The sequence below is a fragment of the Pelophylax lessonae genome (genome assembly GCF_965119305.1).
Source record: "Pelophylax lessonae genome assembly, chromosome: 8".
NCBI lineage: Eukaryota > Metazoa > Chordata > Amphibia > Anura > Ranidae > Pelophylax > Pelophylax lessonae.
The window spans coordinates 54,090,918-54,114,958 of record NC_138775.1 but is presented as its reverse complement, the minus strand read 5'-3'; the positions used below and the strand labels follow the sequence as shown (position 1 = coordinate 54,114,958).

The 24,041-nt window shown below is 42.6% G+C and overlaps 1 long non-coding RNA gene across 1 annotated transcript in view; it reads right to left on the bottom strand.

Annotated features, from left to right (window-relative positions):
- Nucleotides 1-392: 392 nt before the first annotated feature.
- LOC309561474 overlaps nucleotides 393-24,041 on the bottom strand; it is a 103,701-nt gene continuing 80,052 nt past the window's right edge. The window contains exon 3 of the long non-coding RNA XR_014225568.1: nucleotides 393-1,060. This is a non-coding gene — a long non-coding RNA (uncharacterized lncRNA). The remainder of the gene's footprint in view (nucleotides 1,061-24,041) is intronic.

The window sequence follows — 24,041 nt, the reverse complement described above, 5'->3', positions numbered from 1 at the left end:
CAAAAATTTGACATACAAAGTTGACCAGCAAAATTACAATTAAAAACAGTCTATGGTCTGAAGGCCTCTCTTCGACTCCCAGCGTCCGCCAAAGTGGAACCGAGCCCGTCACAGGATAATATGCAACCACAGAGGCCAAAGGAACAGCAGCTGGAAAATGTGAGGGAAATATTCTTGAACATAAGGCCCACCATTGACGGTACAAATTTTGTGGTTGCAGGAAGGAAATTCACACAATTCTCCCATCGATTGATTAATCAACTTTGTACATTCAGCCTGCCCATACATGATTTGGATCTTAGCCGGTTCCTGCAGAAGAGATTCAAAATTCATCCATGGCTGGCCTATCTGTCAAGGGATTCCCATATAGTTGCACCCTCATCAAAGTGTAGCTCCAGAGAACAAAGCATTCATGAATGAAGCCTAACAGAAGTAAAAACCTGAGTGGGGGTCTAACCTTTCCACACTCTATTCAAAACTAAGAAAAAAGTTTTGGTTGGAGATACTCTTTGATTTACCTTGGACTAACCCTTAATTTAGACTGGAGACCCAACATAATTTTAAAAGGTCTTCGTTATCACAAATGCTTCTGGGAATATATCCTAGGGTGATGCAAGTATTGCAATACCAGTCTAAATAGACGCATGCTGTTAGCAAATATTGTACTATAGGCTTCCCCCTCAATAGGAAAACATTTCCCTCTGAAATAATAAACAGGCCATGTTTTCACTCAGTATCAGAAAAGAGATTGTTTAAACAGCGAAGAAAGGGAAATGAAACCAAATGTCGAAAATTAGTTCTAAAGTGTGTCGTGAAAAAAAAAATAGGCATTTATCATGAAATCGATCTAAATATTTGATTGATTAAGTGGGGTTTGTGTTTGAAGGTGGATTACTTTATCAATGCAATCTCTTTAGAAACATTCCAGAAATCCATTTTAAGTGGTACAGTTCCTCATTTTACATTGAACTGCGACAGAAAAAAAACAGTCAGAGGTATAATAGTATTTTCTGTTAAATCCATCCAGAATGATGACAACCACACTTCCATGTTCATTCCTCTGCAAAAGAAAAAAAAATAGGAATATATAATAGATTGTTGACAATACTATAGTTGACATGATATCCTTATTCTCCAAAAAATTCTCCATACACATCCACTACTTAATGGCACTGTAATCAATTTTCCATTAAATCATTTCTTACTGTGTATTTCTGCCTCCTTGTGACATCCTCCATGAGCCCTGAGCCTGTCCTTTTCCCCTTCCATTTGTTTAGAATGAACAGTGAATGTTAGTTGCAGTCATATGCAGGGGCAGTTGGTGACGAGATATTCATGGAGTTGGTCTCCTCTGCACTGTAATGTAAAAGGGCACTGTGATATACAGGGGACTGCATTGTAAAGGGGCACTGTAATGATTACAGTGCCCCTTTACAGTGCTGCCTCCTTTATATCACAGTGCCCCTTTACATTGCAGTGCCCCTAGCAATCACAGCCCCCCCCCCATCACAGTGCCCCTTTACATTACAGTGCCCCTAGCAATTACAGCCCCCATCACAGTGCCCCTTTACATTACAGTGCCCCTAGCAATCACAGCCCCCCCCCCCCCATCATAGCGCCCCTTTACATTACAGTGCCCCTAGCAATCACAGCCCCCCCCCCCATCATAGCGCCCCTTTACATTACAGTGCCCCTAGCAATCACAGCCCCCATTACAGTGCCCCGTGCAGTCATGCCCCACCTCTCCCCTTTTTCTGTAATCACAGTGCCCTCTTTTACTCTATGCTTCCCCTGTACAGTCCTACCTTCAGCAGGGCAAAGGCAGGATTCAGCCTGTGTGCCCTCTCCAGGGTCGCCCAGCTGCTGATGGTATCCTATCAGCAAGTCAGGGGGCAGGAGGAGCTTCAGATCTGGATCATATGAACAAGTGGGTGATTACCAGCTTGTTAATATGAAAAGACTCCTACTCTTGGTGCAGATCTTCAGCTCCTCCTGCCCCCTGCTCTGCTGATAGGATGACATTGATGGTGAGGCAGAAGAGCTGGGGGAGGAGACACTGGCATGGCTGTAAAGGGGGGTGAGTGGCGACCGCAGTCTGTGTTGGCCTGTCTAGACCATGGTCGCCCTTTACCTCCCGCAATGCGGCCCAGTCATCAACAGGCCATAGATAAGGAGGCCCCGGCTCACCCAGTAAATGGCAGTGTGCCCTATGGCCAGTCCGAGCCTGCTGTGCACTACTCTATACACACTACAAATTCCATAGTCCATCTCAGGAGAGAGCAAGAAAGGGTATCTACATTCCCAAATACAGTGGAATCATGGAGATCGCACCTAGCCACCTTCCAACAGGAAGGTGAATCACAGCAGCAAAAAAATATATATAGTTTAGAGATATGGAGAAAGCTGAGAGCAATAGTAGGGATTTCTTTGAGTTAGGAATACATATGTAAATTGATTTAATTTTTTTAAACCACAGTTTAGTGTCACTTTATAGTGACCTTGTAATTTACCTATGGTAGTAAAGCAAACATAAGCTGTAAAGAGAACCAGTGCCCTGTTCTTTACCCCTATACCCAACAGGTTTGGTGCAAAGGAAGCACTATAGGGTGACCAAACTCACTTTGCCCATACTCCCTTGCTGTCTTGATCTACTCCCTACTTACAGGGCAATTTCAGATATGGGGGAACACATAACACTTCCCCTGCCTCTCCATAATGCAGTGCTCAGGCTGAATGGCCCATTGCAAGGTCTTAGCTCTGTTGTCTGCAGCTATTAGCTCCTGACACCAAAGTCATAACCTACAGCCAATACATTGCATACCTCTCTAATAATCAGAAATACTGTACATGACACATTGCACATTGAGGTGTGAACAAAGGGATTGGAGGGCCTACTATAAATGGCTCACATTAGTTTTATTACAATGTAGAAATGACAGGTTTGTCCTAATGTGAACTTGACAACCATTTTCAACATTTACCAGTACAGTCCCTAGGTGTAACCACACAAGACATGGTTGCCTTATACCGTGCCCAAACACAATTGACCCCCCACTCCACAACCCGCTGGTCTGCCAGTCCCAAGATCACTTTCTGCACATTTGTGCAAGCTCTGTGCTTGCCCAATGTTAACGATCCCACAAACCTGAGTCCGACTGAACTATGCCCCAGTCCCTTTTTATTACCTGGCCCAGCTCGTTGGGGTTGGAGACCGCGCTTGACTGACTCACTCAGTCACTGGTCATGGGTGAGTAATGGAGTGGGCAAGGGGAAAGGTTTAGCTTCCAATGGTTTGTGCCCAACTTAAAAGAAGTTGATGGTCACCCCTTTTTTTAGGGGGCCTGGTCTGCTACCCCTGGGTACGACCTTAGGGTCGCTTCCATATGTGAACAAGGAAGAGTAAGTAGAAAGGAGCCTCTTGTAACCAGTAAATACAAGTTTGGAGGCGTTTATTGGAGATTGTCCCAAGTATGAAAAGCCAACGTGTTTCGGGGGGGGGGGGGGAACAAAGACCTACCCCTTCTTCAGGTCTGTTCCTGTATGATAATAAATAGGAAAGAATCCCAAATAAGTATGTCTGTAGCACAAGGATCAGACAGATGTATGTCTGAGTGTTGGCTGTGCTTGCTGAGGCAGCGTCTTACTAAAGGTGTAGCCACACTAGACATGGTAGCCATTACCATGCCCAAACACAATTATTGCACCACCCCACAACCAGCTGGTCTGCTAGTCCCAAGATCACTTCCTGTGGTTATACTGTGCCTGGAAAGAGCATGCCTACTTCATCTGTACCCTTACTACCTCAGTGGGCACAAACAAATCTAACCTGTTCCAGTGTTTGGGTTCTGTGCTTGCCCATAGTTACTGATCACACCATTGCATACCAAACCTGAGTCCGACTGAACCATGTCCCAGTCCACTTCTTTCAATCTGGACCAGGGCATGGAACCTTGAACCGTGCCCAAGCATGGTATGGAGAGATCATACTAGCCAAACAAACTAGACTTGGGGCTCAAACATTACAATATGTACACCCTAGTGCAGTGGTTCTTAACCTTGTTGGAGGTACTGAACCCCACCAGTTTCATATGCGCATTCACCGAACCCTTCTTAATTGGAAAAATAAAATATGATTTTTTCAAATTCAAAACATAGGTATATATTATTTTAGGTATATATTTATACATAGGTGCACAAAATGAACAAAACCATTAAGAACAAAGAACAAAACCATTAAAACTTGATTTTCACACAAAAACAAAAACATAATAATGAATATTTACTGCAAATTAGTGTGACTCCCGCTGTTGTCTTTCAGAGACCAGTTCAGAAATGCGCGGCTTTATCTTGGCAAGTGCCATTCTCATGTCATTATCATTTCTCATGTCACCTCACCCTGGCCTGCTGTAAGGGGGATCTATATGGGGGACGGGACCTCACCTCACCCTGGCCTTCTGTAAGGGGGGAGATCTATATGGGGGATGGGACCGCACCTCACCCTGGCCTGCTATAAGGGAGGATCTATATGGGGGACCTGGTCCCCCATATAGACCCCCCTTAAAGCAGGCCAGGGTGAGGTCCCCCATATAGATCCCAGGTCCCCCATATAGATCCCCCCTTACAGCAGGCCAGGGTGAGGTGAGGTCCCGTCCCCCATATAGATCTCCCCCCTCTCCCCTGAGGACCTCACCTCACCCTGGCCTTCTGTAAGGGGGGAGATCTATATGGGGGATGGGACCGCACCTCACCCTGGCCTGCTATAAGGGAGGATCTATATGGGGGACCTGGTCCCCCATATAGATCCCCCTTAAAGCAGGCCAGGGTGAGGTCCCCCATATAGATCCCAGGTCCCCCATATAGATCCCCCCTTACAGCAGGACAGGGTGAGGTGAGGTCCGGACCCTGGCCTGCTGTAGGGGGGGATCTATATGGGGGACCCCAGAGTGACCTAACCTCACCCTGGCCTGCTGTAGGGGGGGATCTATATGGGGGACCTCACCTCACCCTGGCCTACTGTAAGGGGGGATCTATATGGGGAATCATGTCCCCCATATAGATCCCCCCTTACAGCAGGCCAGGGTGAGGTTAGGTCTCGTCCCCCATTTAGATCTCCCCCCCTCACAGCAGGCCAGGTTCCCCATAAAATAGATCCCCTTTACATAGTCTTCTCAGTGTTCTCACACAGTCAGTCAGACAGTCAGTAACTAGACTAGTACAGCCAGTACTACTCCAGTCCTACCTTTTTTTCACCTGTGTCCCGACTCCCGATCACAGGCTAGGTTTTCCTACTGCAGGCTGCAGCACCACTGGCTCTCTGGCCTCTCCCCTGCCGACTTCTTCTGCTGCTGCGGCTGCCTGGCCTGGTGGTTCTCTCCCACGCTGCGCTGGGCGGCCGCTGCATGGGTTAGTCCCTCCCCCAGACAGTCCCTCTCCGCACCGCACGCCTGGACTGTCCCCCCCCCCCACCACTCCACAGTGGGCGACGCCGGCTCCCGCTGGATCGGATTTGGCTGGGAGCCGAGCTGCACAGCCAGCAGTGAGAGGGAGCCAGGGGCAGAGAGAGCTGCGAGTGTGAGCAGACTCAGCGGGCAGTGACATGACACTGCGGTGCTATGTTATGCTATGTGTGATGGTATGTATTTCCATGAGGACGACATGTCGCGGGAGCGGAAGAACATGCCCGAAACTGGAGAAATAGTCCCTGTCAGCGAAGTGGTACTAGCGGAGGGTGTGCCGAACCCTCGAGACTGACCCACCGAACCCCTGGGGTTCGATCGAACCCAGGTTAAGAACCACTGCCCTAGTGTGAGTACAGTCCCAAGAGCTGACATCAAAGAAAGGTTTAAGTTTTCTTTTACTTGCGTTTGCTTTGCCAAACTTGAGGCCAAGCTTCACGATAAGAACACTCCCATTGTATACAATGCTTCCCCCAGGTCACATTGTTTCACACCCCTCCTACAACAAGCCATGTAAGTTTTGTATTTCCAAAGGTAATATAAGGAAAACTAACAAACAAAACCAAAGTGTACTGGACTGCACAGAGGATTATTTCATTGACCAGTTATATAAAAAGTAATGTACTCATGTCAGGCTGCTTGTAGAAGATCGAGGACCTTTTTCCCCTTGAGATACCCTGGATACTATGATTCATGGAGAGCATGTATGATAGGCCTGTCTATACCATGGGTATGTGGGTTTTATTGGTTGAGCTAGATGGACTTGTGTCTTTTTTCAACCTGACTAACTATGTAACTATGTACCTATGTAAATGCATTGCTTTGTATGTTCAAGAATTACGTCATCTGAGACCATCCAAACAAGGTGGCAGAAGATGCCAAACCCAGAAGAAGAGTAGGAGAAGTGGTGAGGGAGTTTTCAGATGTAGTCTCACTGAAAGATACTGTGAGTATGGATAAATTATGCTTTTAGGGCCAAAACACACCTTATAAATGAGTTACTGTAATGCACGTTAATGCACATTACATGCATTGCCATGTTGCAGTGCCATTTATTTTAGACGGCACCCCCCGCATAATACAGTAACATAGCTCCAACTCATATGTGTTGTAGTGCAAAAAATGTGCGGTAATACACTAAAGTGCATTGTGGTGCACTGCAATGGAAAACATTCTGTTTTTTGTCATTGGTAGCCCAGTCAAACTGAATGGGTGCTTGAAGAAGACCTAGACTACAAAAACCTACCTCACATCACTGGAGCTGGCATCTCCTCGTCAGCTTTTTCCATGTGCCAGTTATTCAGCTGTCTTAAATAGCCAGCAGGAAGTGACATAACTCCCGAGCATGCATGCAGGAGTTAATTCATTCTGGGGCTGAGGTGTACCAAGAATGTACTAAATCTGGGCATGTGCAGCTTAATGTACATTCTAAAGAAGATTGTGTACAGGCAGGCAAGTTTGTTTTATTGCAGAAGAGAAATAGTGTCTCTTCTGCTATAAAGAGCCTGCCTGGTGGCAATTTTTTATTTTTTCACCTTAACACAGCGCAGGTTGTTATGTGACATAATACGCATCAACATGCATGTGTTTAAACAACGTGTAGGAAGGTTGCCTGCAGAGCCAGTTATTGTTGAGTTCGATTAGCGTAGCTTCCCAGGTTGGGGAGAGGAAGGGTTAACTCTGTTTTTTTTTTCTACTGCTAACATTACGTTTTTGAGGTCCAGTGATTTATAAAAGGCAGTGGTTTGAATCTCAAGGGTCAGGTCAGGTTAGATCATTTTGGGTCAGCGACAAGAGATTGGGACTGTGCTGAGACCTGCAGTTCTTCTATTGAGCACCAATTTTCAGAATTCGCCCATCGGGACATGCCAGCTATGGACTTCATCCACAAGGACTCTGGGGCAGCTATTATTAGCGTTAGACAGGAATAGGGTATTCTGCCTTGTTCTCTTTGTCATGTCACATGTTTAGTAAAAGTTATTAACCATATTAAACCTGGACTGAAGGTACTCAAGGGGAGCACATTGGGTCCTGGCGCACACACACACACACACAGGTTTAAGTCTGCAACAGCCTGTGAGATTACACGAAAGGTTCTGGTGACATCTCAACAACAAAATGTTACCTGCAACCACTCGTTGACGTGGTACCTGGAAGGGTGTTGGGTTCTCCAGTAGTGAGAGGGTCTGGTGCTAGCTGTCTGTCTCTCTCGGTACCCAGGAGCGGACCAGCGTCACGCTCTGGTCAATTGGTACGGAACGTAAAGGGTTAAGTGAGCACGTATGAGGTCCATGCTATGTGCTCTGCAAAACCCAACTCTGCTACTGGGAGTGAGGTGACAGAAGACACTGACTGGTGGGGTGGGCCTAGGCTTTGCATGTCCCTCCTAATGCACCCTATACATACCTATACAAATGTGTTGGATACGGGACCAAATCCACAGAAAGAAATTCACATCACACTGCACGTATCTATCTTGTCTTTCAGTGAGAGGACTGCCTTAACGTTTGATTCTTCACATGACTGCAGCTCTTGTTGGGTCCTGGCAATAATGAGCGGGTGTATACCCAATGCCACAACACATAACCCTTCTGGTCGTCTGGCGGTAGGCCTCCTGTGTGACTCGTACACTTGGCACCAAACAAAATAAATAGGAAACACATGGAGGGGATGTCACCTTTCCATCACAAGACACCCACCCTACCCTTACAAATGCACAAAACAGCAAGATGTGAAATCACCCTAAACAATCTTCTGCACCATCTGTAGAAGGTCATTTAAAGGATTTTTTTTTTTTAGGGCACGCTTTTTAGACTGGGGGAACAACCAGAAACATTTGAGCTGTCAATTTCCAGCCTATAGCTTAGAAAATAGAAAACCTAAAATGTAATTTTTTTGCTGCTGATGGGAAGCGGAATCACACGTTATCTCTTGGATGCAGAGTTGTATAAAGTACTCGAAACCCATACTTGAGTAAAAGTACAAGTGCTCGATCAAAAAGTGACTTGAGTAGAAGTGGAAGTGCTCGATCAAAAAGTGACTTGAGTAGAAGTACTAAAGTATTCAACATTTTTTGAACTTCAGTATTGCAATTTAAAAAAATTTGCTACTCAAGTACTGAAAGTAAAAGTACCAGTAGTTTTGAAAAAAAAAATTGCTACTCAAGTAATGAAAGTAAAAGTACAAGTACTGTGTTATGTAGTTATTAAAGAAAGAAGTCAAAAGTTTGAACATCATGTTGTTTTTTATTATTTCAAACGCAGCTTTTATTTATACATACAGTAGCATTTATTTTCGTATGTGCTGATAATACACATATTTTGAGCTTCATGAAACCTGCCATCTACTGTTCTGGCAGTGGTAATTTTTATAATTGTAACGAGTAACTATGCAGCACAAAAAAAAAATATCAGAGTAGAAGTATTGAAATCATCGAAAAAAGTGTAGTGAAGTAAAAGTAGAAGTAGGAGAAAAACATTATACTGTAGGAAAGTACAGATAGCGCCTTTCGGTACTTAAGTACAGTAGTGAAGTAGTTCTACTTAGTTACTATACATCTCTGCTTGGATGAGATATAACCCTCAAAACTCCCAACTCCACCCAAGTCCCATGTCTCTCTCTATTAAACATATTTCCTCACTTCAGCTTGCAGAACGCACTGTTGAGCTTTTCTATCCCTTCAGCACATCAGTAACTCTAACATTGCAGGGTACACAGGCCCCTGCTGAGAATGGATTAACATGGCGATATACCAGCAGGAAGCCCACAGATGGTTCTACTTAAAGTAAGAAAGGAATTAAGAAGATATAGCTGTTTACTAGTCTAAAGCTGAAATATGCAGATGGAGCTCCAAACAAACCTTGTGTTTTGTTCTGATATAAGAAAATCTCTAAATATAGAATTTTTACATCCTGATTTACGAATCTGCCATATGATTGTTAGAGAAGAGGCCTGGTAAAAAAAAGAGATAAGGTTTAAGCCCCGGTTCACGTTAGTGCGATCACGGAGATCGCATGTAATTCGGAGCGCACTGATCCTAAATTACATGCGATCTCATGTGCGGTGCAAATTTCAGCCATACAGTTTGTATGGCTGAATTCGCACCGCATCTGCTCTAAACACGCACCTGGACCTTTTTTTTATCCGCAGCAGAATTGGATCGCATGGTGGTTCACCAATTCTGTGCAAACTTGCAGATCGCACTGCGATATCCAATCGCAACTTGGGGTGTCGTTAACTTTTAATTGACACCCCCTGCATATCGCATATGGCAGTGTGAACTGCCAGGGGTGCGGATGCGATGCAGGATCAAGCTGCATATTCGCAGCGTTCCCGTTCCCGCATCGCACAAATGTGAACCGGGACTAATACTTACCTTTCTCTTAGCTTCAGCCACCATCCATGCAACCCATCCAGCACTGCCACCTTTCTAAGGTGTTTCAGGCCACCCTTGCATGCTTGCCTCTTCCATGTACAATGCAGGGTAATAGCCCTGCACTGTATGTCATGAGGATGAAGGACCACCTAGAGCTTCAGGTAGAACTTGAGAACAGTACTGATGCTTGCCAGACGAAAATAGGAAGTAAACACTTCCTCTTTTTTTTTTTTTTTTGATCACCTGCTAAGTAAAGGCATAATGTGCTAGTATGCATCGCATACTAGTATATTATGTGAAATTCTGTGTACAGAACAGCTCCAGGTAGCCATATTGAATTGCATTATCAGAAAATTAAAGCAGCTGCAGATTGAAAAGGAAAGGTCATTTTTAATAACATTCAATTACAATATGACTTGTGTCGCAATTGTGTACACTATATTGTTTTTTGGGGGTTTTTTTCCCCTTTTTTCCTCTTTCCCTTCTTTAACCTTCTTAGCAGTATTCCCGAGTGTGGCTCGGGATTAAATTTCAGTGCCAAAAGCGGTAACTCTGAGCCACACTCGGGGTACCGCTAGGAAGATCGCTGGATCCTGGTATAGGGGTTACTTAACCTTGTCACCGGGATCCAGCGATGTATCCCGGCGGTGTGTGGTGGCGTATCTTCCTCCCGATCCTCTGTGAGCCCGGGCTTCCGTCTCCTGCGATGGACATTCGCAGGGGGGTGTAAAACACACCAAACATACTGATACAATTCAAAATAATATAAATTCCCATTAGTTTGCCCCCTGTACTTTTTATGTGTGTATATATATATATATACAGTGGGTACGGAAAGTATTCAGACCCCCTTAAATTTTTCACTCTTTGTTATATTGCAGCCATTTGCTAAAATCATTTAGGTTCATTCTTCTTCCTCATGAATGTACACATAGCACCCCATACTGACAGAAAAACACAGAATTGTTGACATTGTTGCAGATTTATTAAAAAAGAAAAACTGAAATATCACATGGTCCTAAGTATTCAGACCCTTTGCTCAGTATTTAGTAGAAGCCCCCTTTTGATCTAATACAGCCAGGAGTCTTTTTGGGAAAGATGCAACAAGTCTTTCACACCTGGATTTGGGGATCCTCTGCCATTCCTCCTTGCAGATCCTCTCCAGTTCTGTCAGGTTGGATGGTAAACGTTGGTGGACAGCCATTTTTAGGTCTCTCCAGAGATGCTCAATTGGGTTTAAGTCAGGGCTCTGGCTGGGCCATTCAAGAACAGTCACGGAGTTGTTGTGAAGCCACTCCTTCGTTATTTTAGCTGTGTGCTTAGGGTCATTGTCTTGTTGGAAGGTAAACCTTCGGCCCAGTCTGAGGTCCAGAGCACTCTGGAGAAGGTTTTTGTCCAGGATATCCCTGTACTTGGCCGCATTCATCTTTCCCTTGATTGCAACCAGTCGTCCTGTCCCTGCAGCTGAAAAACACCCCCACAGCATGATGCTGCCACCACCATGCTTCACTGTTGGGACTGTATTGGACAGGTGATGAGCAGTGCCTGGTTTTCTCCACACATACCGCTTAGAATTAAGGCCAAAAAGTTCTATTTTGGTCTCATCAGACCAGAGAATCTTATTTCTCACCATCTTGGAGTCCTTCAGGTGTTTTTTTTAGCAAACTCCATGCGGGCTTTCATGTGTCTTACACTGAGGAGAGGCTTCCGTCGGGCCACTCTGCCATAAAGCTCCGACTGGTGGAGGGCTGCAGTGATGGTTAACTTTCTACAACTTTCTCCCATCTCCTGACTGCATCTCTGGAGCTCAGCCACAGTGATCTTTGGGTTCTTCTTTACCTCTCTCACCAAGGCTCTTCTCCCCCGATAGCTCAGTTTGGCCGGACGGCCAGCTCTAGGAAGGGTTCTGGTCATCCCAAACGTCTTCCATTTGAGGATTATGGAGGCCACTGTGCTCTTAGGAACCTTAAGTGCAGCAGAAATCTTTTTGTAACCTTGGCCAGATCTGTGCCTTGCCACAATTCTGTCTCTGAGCTCTTCAGGCAGTTCCTTTGACCTCATGATTCTCATTTGCTCTGACATGCATTGTGATCTGGAAGGTCTTATATAGACAGGTGTGTGGCTTTCCTAATCAAGTCCAATCAGTATAATCAAACACAGCTGGACTCAAATGAAGGTGTAGAACCATCTCAAGGATGATCAGAAGAAATGGAAAGCACCTGAGTTAAATATATGAGTGTCACAGCAAAGGGTCTGAATACTTAGGACCATGTGATATTTCAGTTTTTCTTTTTTAATAAATCTGCAACAATGTCAACAATTCTGTGTTTTTCTGTCAGTATGGGGTGCTATGTGTACATTCATGAGGAAGAAGAATGAACTTAAATGATTTTAGCAAATGGCTGCAATATAACAAAGAGTGAAAAATTTAAGGGGGGTCTGAATACTTTCCGTACCCACTGTATATATATATATATATACGTATATATATATATATATATACGTATATATATATATATATATACGTATATATATATATATATATATATATATATGTACACACACACGTGTATATATATATATATATATATATATATATATATATATACGTATATATATATATATATATATATATGTACACACACACACACACGTATATATATATGTACACACACACGTGTATATATATATATATATATATATATATATATATATACATACGTGTATATATACATACATGTATATATATATATATATATATATATATACACACGTGTGTGTGTGTGTATATATATAGTATATATATATATATGTATACATACATACTTTAACTTATTTATAGTTTTTTATTATATTATAATTTATGATTTTGTGTTTCAAACTTTATCATACCCGAGATGTTATAAAGAAGAATGCACGGAAAAAAAAAAACATATGTAAATAGTTGGTTTGGGCTGCTCATTCTTAAGAATTACATGCAAAATAATGGCACCGCTTAAGCACCTAAAATCCGAAAGAATCATCCCGCCAGGGAGGTTAAAGGGGTTACCCTTTAAAGAAATATACAACAGCATTAAATAGTATAATTTAATGTCTGCCCGGAGTCTAGCTTTAAATTGCTATTTGATTTTTCCAGTCAGTATTAACTGTAGAACAAGGTGGAGGTTCGGATAGTTAATTCTATTAAGATACATATGTTTAAAATTGTTAGGATTTGCACTTTGCTCTATTTCCATTGCAATTCAGCATATTTCATTTCATAACTGGCAATAACCAATTTTTGCTTACTCATTGCTTTGCCTGTACTGAAAAGTTCATAGTCATCTCTGCAGATGATTTTAGTTTTCATTTCTTTTTATTTATGTATTTTTGCGCACAAAGAAGGATGTGGGAGAGATTTTGTGGACTCTGGCCATCTTTACTGATTTTATCTCTGCAGTTCACGGTTACTAGGGGACATTATGACGCATGGGATTGGAGTTTTAGTGTTTCAGTTGGTTGAACAGATGGGGAACCACAATACTATGGTTTTATTTATTGTTAAATGAAAGGAGTTTCTCCTCATTGACATTTATTGCTGATTATCTAAATCTGTTTGAACCTTAAAAAAAAAAAAAAAAAAACTTTCCCTTGCAGTACATACAGGAAGATAGAAATTTACTCTTCATAGACTAACTTAAGTTTTTAAAGATGCAAGCTTCAGGACTTAGGTCCCTTCCTCAGGCATAATGCAATTGTATAATTCCTGAGGAAGGAACTGAAGTCTTCAAAGTTTGCTATTTTAATAATTTACATTGACTAATAATGGATAGCACTTTAAAGCAGCCTTTCTCAACCTTTTTACCCTGGAGGAACCCTTGAAATATTTTTTAGGTCTCAGGGAACCCCTGCTGAAAATGATTATATCTGCAGCTAATGGCTCGTGGTACATTAGCATGATTAGTAACTTGTAGAAAGTGAAGAAATGTGGCGGTATCTGTGGGCTAGAATATTTGAGACCCAGAACGGATCACTTTACATTATACTCCTGCTATATAAGACAATAATAATCCTAATATAAAATTGTAAATTAATATTGGCCATATAGGAAACGCAGACTGTGTAAATTGAAGTGTCCACTTAGACGGGTGGTGATGGATGAACTATCCCCCTGCACTGCCATGAAATGACCCCCTTACATTGTATGCCAGTGGAAAATTACCAATGGAGGTCATCATAGGTGGAAGACAAATTTGACATTGCTCAAGGAACCCTTAGCAACATCTGGAGGAAGGCTGAGGGTTCCTTCCTAAAACAAATCTAAAAAACAAATTGAAAAGGATTAAAAGAGGTGCATGGAAGCCAGCCAGCCCCCAGTCTGATGTACTCACCCTCCAGTCTGCCTCCAAACAAGTAGACCTGTCTCATGATATAAATAAAGAACAGGGGTTTAGTTGACATGCATTTGCAAACGCATGTGTAAGCTGCAGAGCCACGACACGACACGACACTCTGTTTTATCTGCAGTCCTAACACTTTTAAATTTGAGTGTCTCCACTCTGGGAGCACATGGCTGCTAATAGATGGATAGGAGGCAGGTGAGAGAGAGCAGCCCAAACTTCCCCCAACCCACCTCCATCCATGACTGGTCTAGTATCTCAAAACTCTAATAGCAAACTAAAAACGACCAGCTGAGAAGCATACACCTCCAACCCCTTGGTGGATGCAGTGTAAAACACAGATTGGGACTTTATATGAGGCAATTTGCCTGTATAGCAAAGTGCCTCCATCCCTAACTTTTTCCCATACAGGGATGGAGATGCTGGGCATACCTGCTGGTGTCTCACTTAAAGCGGAGTTCCTGGCACAAAATCGATCTTTTTTTTTTGTGCCCGTCCGCTTGTTCTCCTTCAGCTGAAACAGAATTGGATAGTTAGGTTTTTTTTTTTTTTGTACTCACCTTGTAATTGTAGATCGAATATACTCACCTATTCTTCACTTCCTCCCTCTGCGCCGCGGCTCCGCCGTCACTTCCTGGCTTGCAATGATTCCTGGGAGCTGAACGTCATCGCTCCCAGGAATCAATGCGACGGCACCGGCCCCGCTCGTCACTTCCGGGGCGACGCCACATTCCCTGCTAAACAGCTTCTGGGCATGCCCAGAAGCTGTGGAGGAATGCGGTGCCGCACCGGAAGTGCCGAGAGGGGCCGGTGCAGGCTCATTCTGGGAGAAGAAGACGCGGAAGAGGATCGCGCCGGCTTCAGCTGCCCACAAGAGAGATGGCAACGCTGTGGAAGAAATTTTATAAGTGAGTATTTCTTCTTGCAGGTAAGTGCGAACCGGGACAGATCAGAGGCTAGCCATTGTGGAATGTACTAGCCCTGACTGTCCCGGGGTATGTTCACTGAAAATTTTTTTCTGTGCCCGGAACTCCGCTTTAAAGTCCTAAAACAAATCTAAACCCCAAAAACAAAATTGTAATATATTGCAGCTTACCAGCCCTTGAGGTGAGGTGCCTCATTTGTTTTCTTACTTTTAGGTTTTTTTCCCTTTATTTTCACCTGTTAATCTTAGGTCCATTGAGTGTTCATAAAAGGGATGAGTGAAATTAGCAGATCTTGGCAAAATGTTGCCATTTGGTGAAATGCATTGAAATCCATAGGGAAAGGAAAATTAATACATGTTTAAATATATTACAGCTTACCAGTCCTTAGAAGAGGTGCCTGTATTCGTTTTCTTTTTTAGGCTTTATACTTTTTTTTTACCTGGTAATCCTGTGAATAACACAAATTCAGTCCCTTGGTAGCTACACTCTTTCCTCTACTGTGTTTGAGGTTCCATGGTTCCACCTAGCTGCACGTCATCTTCATGACATAGGGGATGATGGGATTAGTAGTTTATAAAAAATATGATTAGTAGTTTCAAAGATATGATTGTTTTCTATTCTGTCATACTCATAGAAAGTGACAAGGACACTGCAGGTCTAGCTAGATCAGCAGGTATTTTCTGTACTTCCTGAAGGTGTTCTTCTTAGCCTGAAACATGAAAACCAACGCAACCACCACATCTAAGGACTAGAAAGTTGCAATACTTTTTTTTTTTATTTAGTTATCCTTTAAACTTCCATCCTGAATGTGTCAACCAGTTATTATTTTCCACATTTCACATGGAACCGTGGAGCATGGGTCAGAATTACTCATTTGCATTATTATTTCTTGTCATGAGTGAAAGGTATTGAACATAGGCTCCTTGTGTGATCTAAAGCCCAGTTGAAGACCCCAGGAATAAAGTGGTTGCTTCAGAGACTTCATAGTCATTTTTAGATAGACAAGCTCGATCTTGTAAACCTGCACTGAGAAGAAAATCAGCAAAGTGTAGTCACTGTGCAGAACTACTAAGCAGAAAACGGTGCCATGTGTGAGAATCAATTTTAAAAAATTGCGAGCGGGAATTCCCGCTACGTGAAATGTGAATAGGTCTAAATGGCTGCTGTTAAAAAGTAGACTGCCTGGTACAATGTTTATAGACACAATTCAAAGTGAAATAGATTCCAAGTAGCATTAAGATAGAGTATATTTGTTTGGTCCACTGGTCCTAGAAACCCAGTAGATATTTTTTTGCTTACCTCCTTTACTGGTGATGTCAGATCCGTTATAGTCCCACCACCTAGGTTTCTACTGGGTTTCTAGGACCAGTGGACCAAACAAATATTCTCTATCTTCTACAATTATTCAGGGATGAGGATCTGATATCAAAAACTGGGTTGATCTACTTTATGAATTCAAAGTAGCATTAACTTAAAGGGTAACTCCACTTTCATGGGGAAAAAAATAGCAAATAAAGAAAAAAATCAATATAGCGTCTAAAATTGCGACACAAATCATATTGTAATTGAATGTTATTAAAAATGACCTTTCCTTTTCAATCTGCAGCTGTTGTAATTTTCTGGAAATGCAATTCAATATGGCTACCTGGAGCTGTTCTGTACACAGAATGTATACTGACCACACCCCAGAAACATCATTTCCTGCTTGTGTGATTGGCTCACGAATTTTCCCAGAAGTCTGCCTAAGATACAAGTCAGATTTCTGGCATCCCCTGCAACAAAAATGTCATTTTTGGTGAGATACTCCTGAAAGGAACACGTTTAAAAGGTTGCAGGTCCAGCAGCTTTTCTCATTAGAGCCCTGCAGCTGCACAGTTGACAGATAATTATGAAACTACTCACATTTGACCCACTCAGCACAGAGGCACAGAGCAATAATTTCTTCAGAATAACAAAAGGTTGGAATCTGCAACAAAGTTTGTTCAAATCCTTGTAATGTACAGAAATCACCCAGAGGGGAATGTTTTGTTCTCAACTAAAGTGTTCTTACACAAGAAATGTTTTTTTATTTTTTTTATTTGTTTCAATTTGACCACTTATTAACACTTATTGTATCCTAATTAGTCATAATTACCGCCTTTCCCTTATCCCCTTAACTATTATTTTCTTACTGGTTTTGAATGCATATTTTTCTAACAAATAATACTTATTCTTTTTTATTTGCATTCCTTTAGTTCATTTTTTTTTCATTATTTGCATTAAAAAAAGATCACAAAACGTAATTAAAAAGGAAAAAATGCTTTGTCATTTTGTAAATAACTTTGCAAGGCTCTCTAGCATAAACATTACTTTTGTGTCATTTTAAATGGGACAAATGGTAGAGTAAAATGTATATTATCTGCATTAAGGCAATTTATTTTTTACCTGACACTGATCAAAGTTGAAAAAATATATATATATTTTTTTTCATTTTGGTACATTGTTTCTCTATGGATTGTGTAAAATATAAAATTATTTTAGCAAGACAATATGACTATATCTCCTACAAAAGATACATGTATTACTTTATAATCTTTGCCAACTCAATAGGCCCATAACAGAAATGTAATAATTGTTTTGGTCCATGAAGGGTATGTACAGGTGTGAGAGCTGAAGTGGTTAAAAAGACTACAGTTCCCCTTCAAGGGCTGTTCATATGAAAGAAGATAAAGATTGATTACCTGCCATATTTTATGACCTACACACAAACAAATACTTAAACAGCACCAGTTAAAATTTGTGCGATCCTGCTCTGAAGGTCAGGGCTTCCTGTAACTTGTCTATTACTCAGTCCCTAAAAAATTGCTTACAGATGAAGAGAAACATTTACACATATGACTATGATAACTAACTTGACAGTCCCCGACACTTTTTTTTTTCTTGTTAGTTCTGGTTAAATAGAATAAGACACAATCTGCTTTCTAGAGTTTTGACCATATTCTAGTTAGCCAGACTCAAGATGACAAGTAAACAAAGAATCACCACTCCAAAAATATTTTTCTCAAATGCTTGTATTAAAAAAAGACACCCCTACTACCCGGATGTCAGACCTTAAAGTATCCATAGAATGGAAGCTCCCCAACTGTCTATAGGGGTACCACCACCACCACCAGCTAGCTAAAGTCTCAGTTGACTACTATGACTTCTTACCACCACCACCACCACCACCAGCTAGATAAAGTCTCAGTTGACTACTACGACTTCTTACCACCACCACCAACAGCTAGCTACCACCAGCTAGCTAAAGTCTCAGTTGACTACTATGACTTCTTACCACCACCACCAACAGCTAGCTACCACCAGCTAGCTAAAGTCTCAGTTGACTACTATGACTTCTTACCACCACCACCACCAGCTAGCTAAAGTCTCAGTTGACTACTATGACTTCTTACCACCACCACCACCAGCTAGCTAAAGTCTCAGTTGACTACTATGACTTCTTACCACCACCACCAGCAGCTAGCTAAAGTCTCAGTTGACTACTATGACTTCTTACCACCACCAGCTAGCTAAACTCTCAGTTGACTACTATGATTTCTTACCACCACCACCAGCTAGCTAAAGTCTCAGTTGACTACTATGTCTTCTTACCACCACCACCACCAGCTAGCTAAAGTCTCAGTTGACTACTATGACTTCTTACCACCACCAGCTAGCTAAACTCTCAGTTGACTACTATGATTTCTTACCACCACCACCAGCTAGCTAAAGTCTCAGTTGACTACTATGACTTCTTACCACCACCACCAGCAGCTAGCTACCACCAGCTAGCTAATGTCTCAGTTGACTACTATGACTTCTTACCACCACCACCAGCTAGCTAAAGTCTCAGTTGACTACTATGACTTCTTACCACCACCACCAGCAGCTAGCTACCACCAGCTAGCTAATGTCTCAGTTGACTACTATGACTTCTTACCACCACCACCAGCTAGCTAAAGTCTCAGTTGACTACTATGACTTCTTACCACCACCACCAGCAGCTAGCTACCACCAGCTAGCTAATGTCTCAGTTGACTACTATGACTTCTTACCACCACCACCACCACCACCAGCAGCAGCTAGCTAAAGTCTCAGCTGTCTACTATGACTTCTTCCTGTGCAAATCTGGCGCAGCTGTGTAGTAGCCAATCAGCTTCTAACTTCAGCTTGTTCAATTAAGCTTTGACAAAGCTGCACCAAATTTTGCACTCTTTTGTTTTAGTAAATCAACCCTACTGTGTTTTTTAGCGGCAGGAACAGAGAGACTAGTCAGGATTGAGGGAATGATGAATGCAGCAATGTCCAGAGACATTTTTGATCAAAATCTGCTCCAGAGTGCTCTGGACCTCAGACTGGGGAGAAGGTTCATCTTCCAACTGGACAACGACACTAAGCACACAGCCAAGATAACAAAGAAGTGCCTATGGGACAACTCTTGATGTCCTTGAGTGGCCCAGCCAGAGCCCAGACTTGAACCCGATTGAACATCTCTGGAGAGATTTGGAAATGGCTGTGCACTAACGCTCCCCATCCAACCTGATGGAGCTTGAGAGGTCCTGCAAAAAAGAACGGGAGTAAGTGCCCAAAAATAGGTGTGCCAAGCCTGTAGCATCATACTCAAAAAGACTTAAGGCTGTAATTGGTGCCAAAGGTGCTTCAACAAAGTATTGAGCAAAGGCTGTGAATACTTACGTACATGGAATTTTTTTTCATCTTTTATTTTTTAATAAATTTGCAGATTTCAAACAAACGTCTTTCATGTTGTCATTATGGGATATTGTTTGTAGAATTTTTTGAGGAAAATTATGAATTTAACCAATTATGAAATAAGGCTGTAACATAACAAAATGTGGAAAAAGTGAAGTGCTTATGAATACTTTCCGAATGCACTGTACAAAATCTGTATAAAAATTGCAGTCTCCGAAAAAAAAAAAAAGAATAAACTGTTTTAAAGTTTTGTTTTTTTTTTTTTTTTACATTTTTTTTTTTTTTTTGTCCTTATCTGTTATAGTCTTGTGTGCCTTTTGTTCTTGTTTTTGTAACTCTACTCTAGATAGCCTGGATCTGCTGCTTATTTCAAAACAGTGGAGTTGAGTGAAAATCCAGGTCGCAGCATATTTCAGGAGTCACCCAATTACTTCTTGTTATGTTTAGTTTCGCTCTATCTATTTTTCCAAGGCCGTTTCCCAGCAGGGTGTGTTAGCACCTGGGCGGTCAGGAGGGAAAGCTCTCAGGGGGCAGATGGGGGACTCTCTGATCTCTGCACAGTATCGGTTACAATTAATTAAGTGCCTTAGCTGAATAGACATAGTTAATCGTACGTTATAAAATGTAGACAGCGCATCCAGCCTTGTATAGCCATCAAATACTTCCTAAGAGTCATTCTATAAGCTGCACATGATGAAGTTAAAGGCTTCTTATGGCTCGTTCTGATACATGTCAGCCCTTACCGCCCCTCCCAAAAGTGATTCACAGTGGAACGCTTTTCAGAGGGCGGTTGACAGGCTGCTGCAAGGTGATATTTCACATGCCTGTTTGAACCCTGACAATGACGATTTACCATGCTGAAACTGCATTGCATTGTATGTGGTTGCAGGGCAGTTATAGTGAGGCCCCCACTTAAATGGGTGGCCTTTAAGTATAAATTCTGGACTTTGAACGGTTGTAATGAAGAGAAGACTGCAGATAAACAGCCATTTAGATCTGAAGAAAAAGCGGAAGCTTTGAAACGCGTCATCTGACATAAGGCACGGCTCCGAGTGCGTTCCACAATGGTTTTTATACTGTACAGCAGGGTCCCCAGCCAGCTCATCCATCTGCCCTGCTTGTACACTGCCTGCTATGCTGTTATAGACCCCGGGACCCCCCCCCCCCCGAAGTGACTACGGACTCCCTTTTATACTCATGCCTTGTTTATTCTTACATCATGTGAGTAACCTATTGGCTGACAACTAAATGTCCTTCTTGATTTTATCTGCTACACTTAGTTTGGTGCACCTTGTTGTCTTCTATTGGCACTCAAGTACTAAAGGCAAAACGAAACAAAGAAAGGGCTTACCGACCTAGCGCATTATCCTCAATAATAGGCTTTATTTATGCAACATATAAAATGGCTACTCACAAACACAGGTGTAAAAATGATCATAGCAAGCTCAGTAGCTCCAGTGTCAGGAATAGTCCATATGAAAGTCCATAAGCCTCGAAACGCGTCAGCCGTCATCTCATTGGATTATGGACTTTCATATGGACTATTCCTAACACTGGAGCTACTGAGCTTGCTATGATCATTTTTACACCTGTGTTTGTGAGTAGCCATTTTATATGTTGCATAAATAAAGCCTATTATTGAGGATAATGCGCTAGGTCGGTAAGCCCTTTCTTTGTTTCTTTTTTGCCTTTAGTACTGTTGGACTACCCCAGTCCTTTTTGGGCTGCAAGACCTAGCCATCCAAGACGCCAGCTGTAAGTCCCGTGGGGAGTGTGGTCGGGGAGCTTGGATTCTAAGCGCAGGAGAAGGGTGGCATCACCATATTGTTTCGAGGCACTCAAGTACTGCCTGCTGAACGCAACAGGGGCTTTCATTTTTGCCACAGGCGCAGCATGTGTACAGTCCCGTGCAGCTGCACGTCTTTGTTTAGCAGCTCAACCACATGCTTTTACTGCCCCATGGCCACACATCTAATTGAGCTCTTAGCCCCCATACACACAGGGCTTCAGAAAAAACGAGCTGCAGAGCCACTCCTAACGCCAGGAAAAAGCAGCTGTAAAAACTTGCTTTTAGTAGCTTTTTCCATTGGCGTTTTTGCACGTTTGCCCGCGTCGCTTTTAGCAGCATTTTTTCTGCCTTCATTCAAAATCAATGGTTCCCTATGGGAGCCTATTGATTTGAATGGAAGGCGCATCACAAGTCGGTTCAGGATGATCCGACTTGCGGTGCGACTTGCGCTGTGAGAATTTTGAGGGGGAACTCCTCACCAAAATGGGAAAAAAAACGGCGTGGGGGTCCCCCCCAGGTTCCAAACCAGGCCCTTCGGGTCTGGTATGGATTTTGAGGGTAGCCCCACGCCGAAAAAATGGGTCCCCCCCCCCCAAAATCCATACCAGACCCTTATCTGAGCATGCAGCCTGGCATGCCAGGAAAGGGGAGGGGATGAGCAGGTGCCGCCCCCCCCCCCGCACCATACCAGAGCTTGGAATCCTTTTAAGTCTAGTTATTTGGGTGCCCTCATAGCAAGCTGCTTTCTGTGGGGGCACTCAACAGCAGGGAGGGGCCAGGAGCTCCAGCCAGGGACTCAAGAAGAGGAGGATCCAGGCTGCTCTGTGCAAAACCACTTTACAGAGCTGGTATGTATAACATGTTTGTTAATTTAATAGAATATAACAGCTTCAACTCTTCTGGGAAGGCTGTCCACAAGGTTTAGGAGTGTGTCTATGGGAATGTTTGACCATTCTTCCAGAAGGGCATTTGTAAGGTCAGGCACTGATGTTGAACGAGAAGGCCTGGCTCGCAGTCGCCGCTCTAATTCATCCCAAAGGTGTTCTATCGGGTTTATGGACCTTGCTTTGTGCACTGATCTAAATCATGTGGTGGAGAGGGGATTATGGTGTGGGGTTGTTTTTTAGGGGTTGGGCTGGACCCCTTAGTTCCAGTAAAGGGAAGTCTTAAGGTGTCAGCATACCAAGAAATTTTGTACAATTTCATGTTCCCAATTTTGTGAGAACGGTTTTGGGGATGGCCCCTTCCTGTCCCAACATGACTGCCCACCAGTGCACAAAGCAAGGTATATAAAGACATGGATGAGAGAGTTTGGGGTGGAGGAACTTGGCTGGCCTGCACAGAGTCCTAACCTCAACCTGATAGAACACCTTTAGGTTAAATTAGAGCGGAGACTGTGAGCATGTAAGGGCAAGCACCCCAATACTTTTGAACTATATCGGATATATCCATCTTTGACCACCCTGTTCACAGGGTGACAATGCAGTTTTACTGCAGGAAAAACAGCGTTGTCACCCTGTTACAGGAAGTTGAAAATCATAGAGCTACTGGTGGAATCAACATGTAATAAATCCATGTTATGAAATCAGCTCAGAAAAACAAAAACTGCTGTGGTAATAAAGGTGACAAACTGTACCATATAGAGTATGTCACTTTTTATTTTTCCCATTGTTTCAACTCTAATTAGACCACAGTGTGAATTATCATCATAACAGTAATCAGTTCTGCACATGCTTCATTTATTAATTTCCTCAGGGCATCTACACTATGTGTGAATTACGCCTTCATCAGCCTGGTGACTCTGTTATAGAAAATTCATACCTTTCTTTGAAAAGCCACAAGCAAAGCGTGGATGAATTTAGCAACTTTACAATGCTGTGGGAAATTGATAACCATTTTATTCACATGTTTGCAATGTCTGAATTCAAAATATTATACAATTGACCCATATGGATTAGAAAAAAAGAAATCATGCCGGAAAAATTGGTACATCTTTAAATTGTAATTGAACTTTCAGTTTAAAGCCTAACTCTATGTTTTCTCTTATTTTCAATAGTTTGTTTGGGCTGAGCTGTGCAAAGTCTTTTCTTTAAAAATCAGCCACAGCTTGATTAAAAAAGCCTGTCCCCTGCCAGTATGTTGCAGAGTGTTCCCTATGTGGAAGCAGTTATCTCTTTGCGGAGGTTCAGGCTACCCAGGATGTTGCTGTTTTTTAACCACTTCAGCTCCGGAAGGTTTTACCCCCTTAATGATCAGGCCATCTTTTGCGATTCGGCACTGCGTTATTTTAACAAAAAATTGCACGGCCGTGCGACGCTGTACCCAAAATACAATTGATGTCCTTTTTTTCCTCACAAATAGAGCTTTCTTTTGGTGGTATTTGATCAC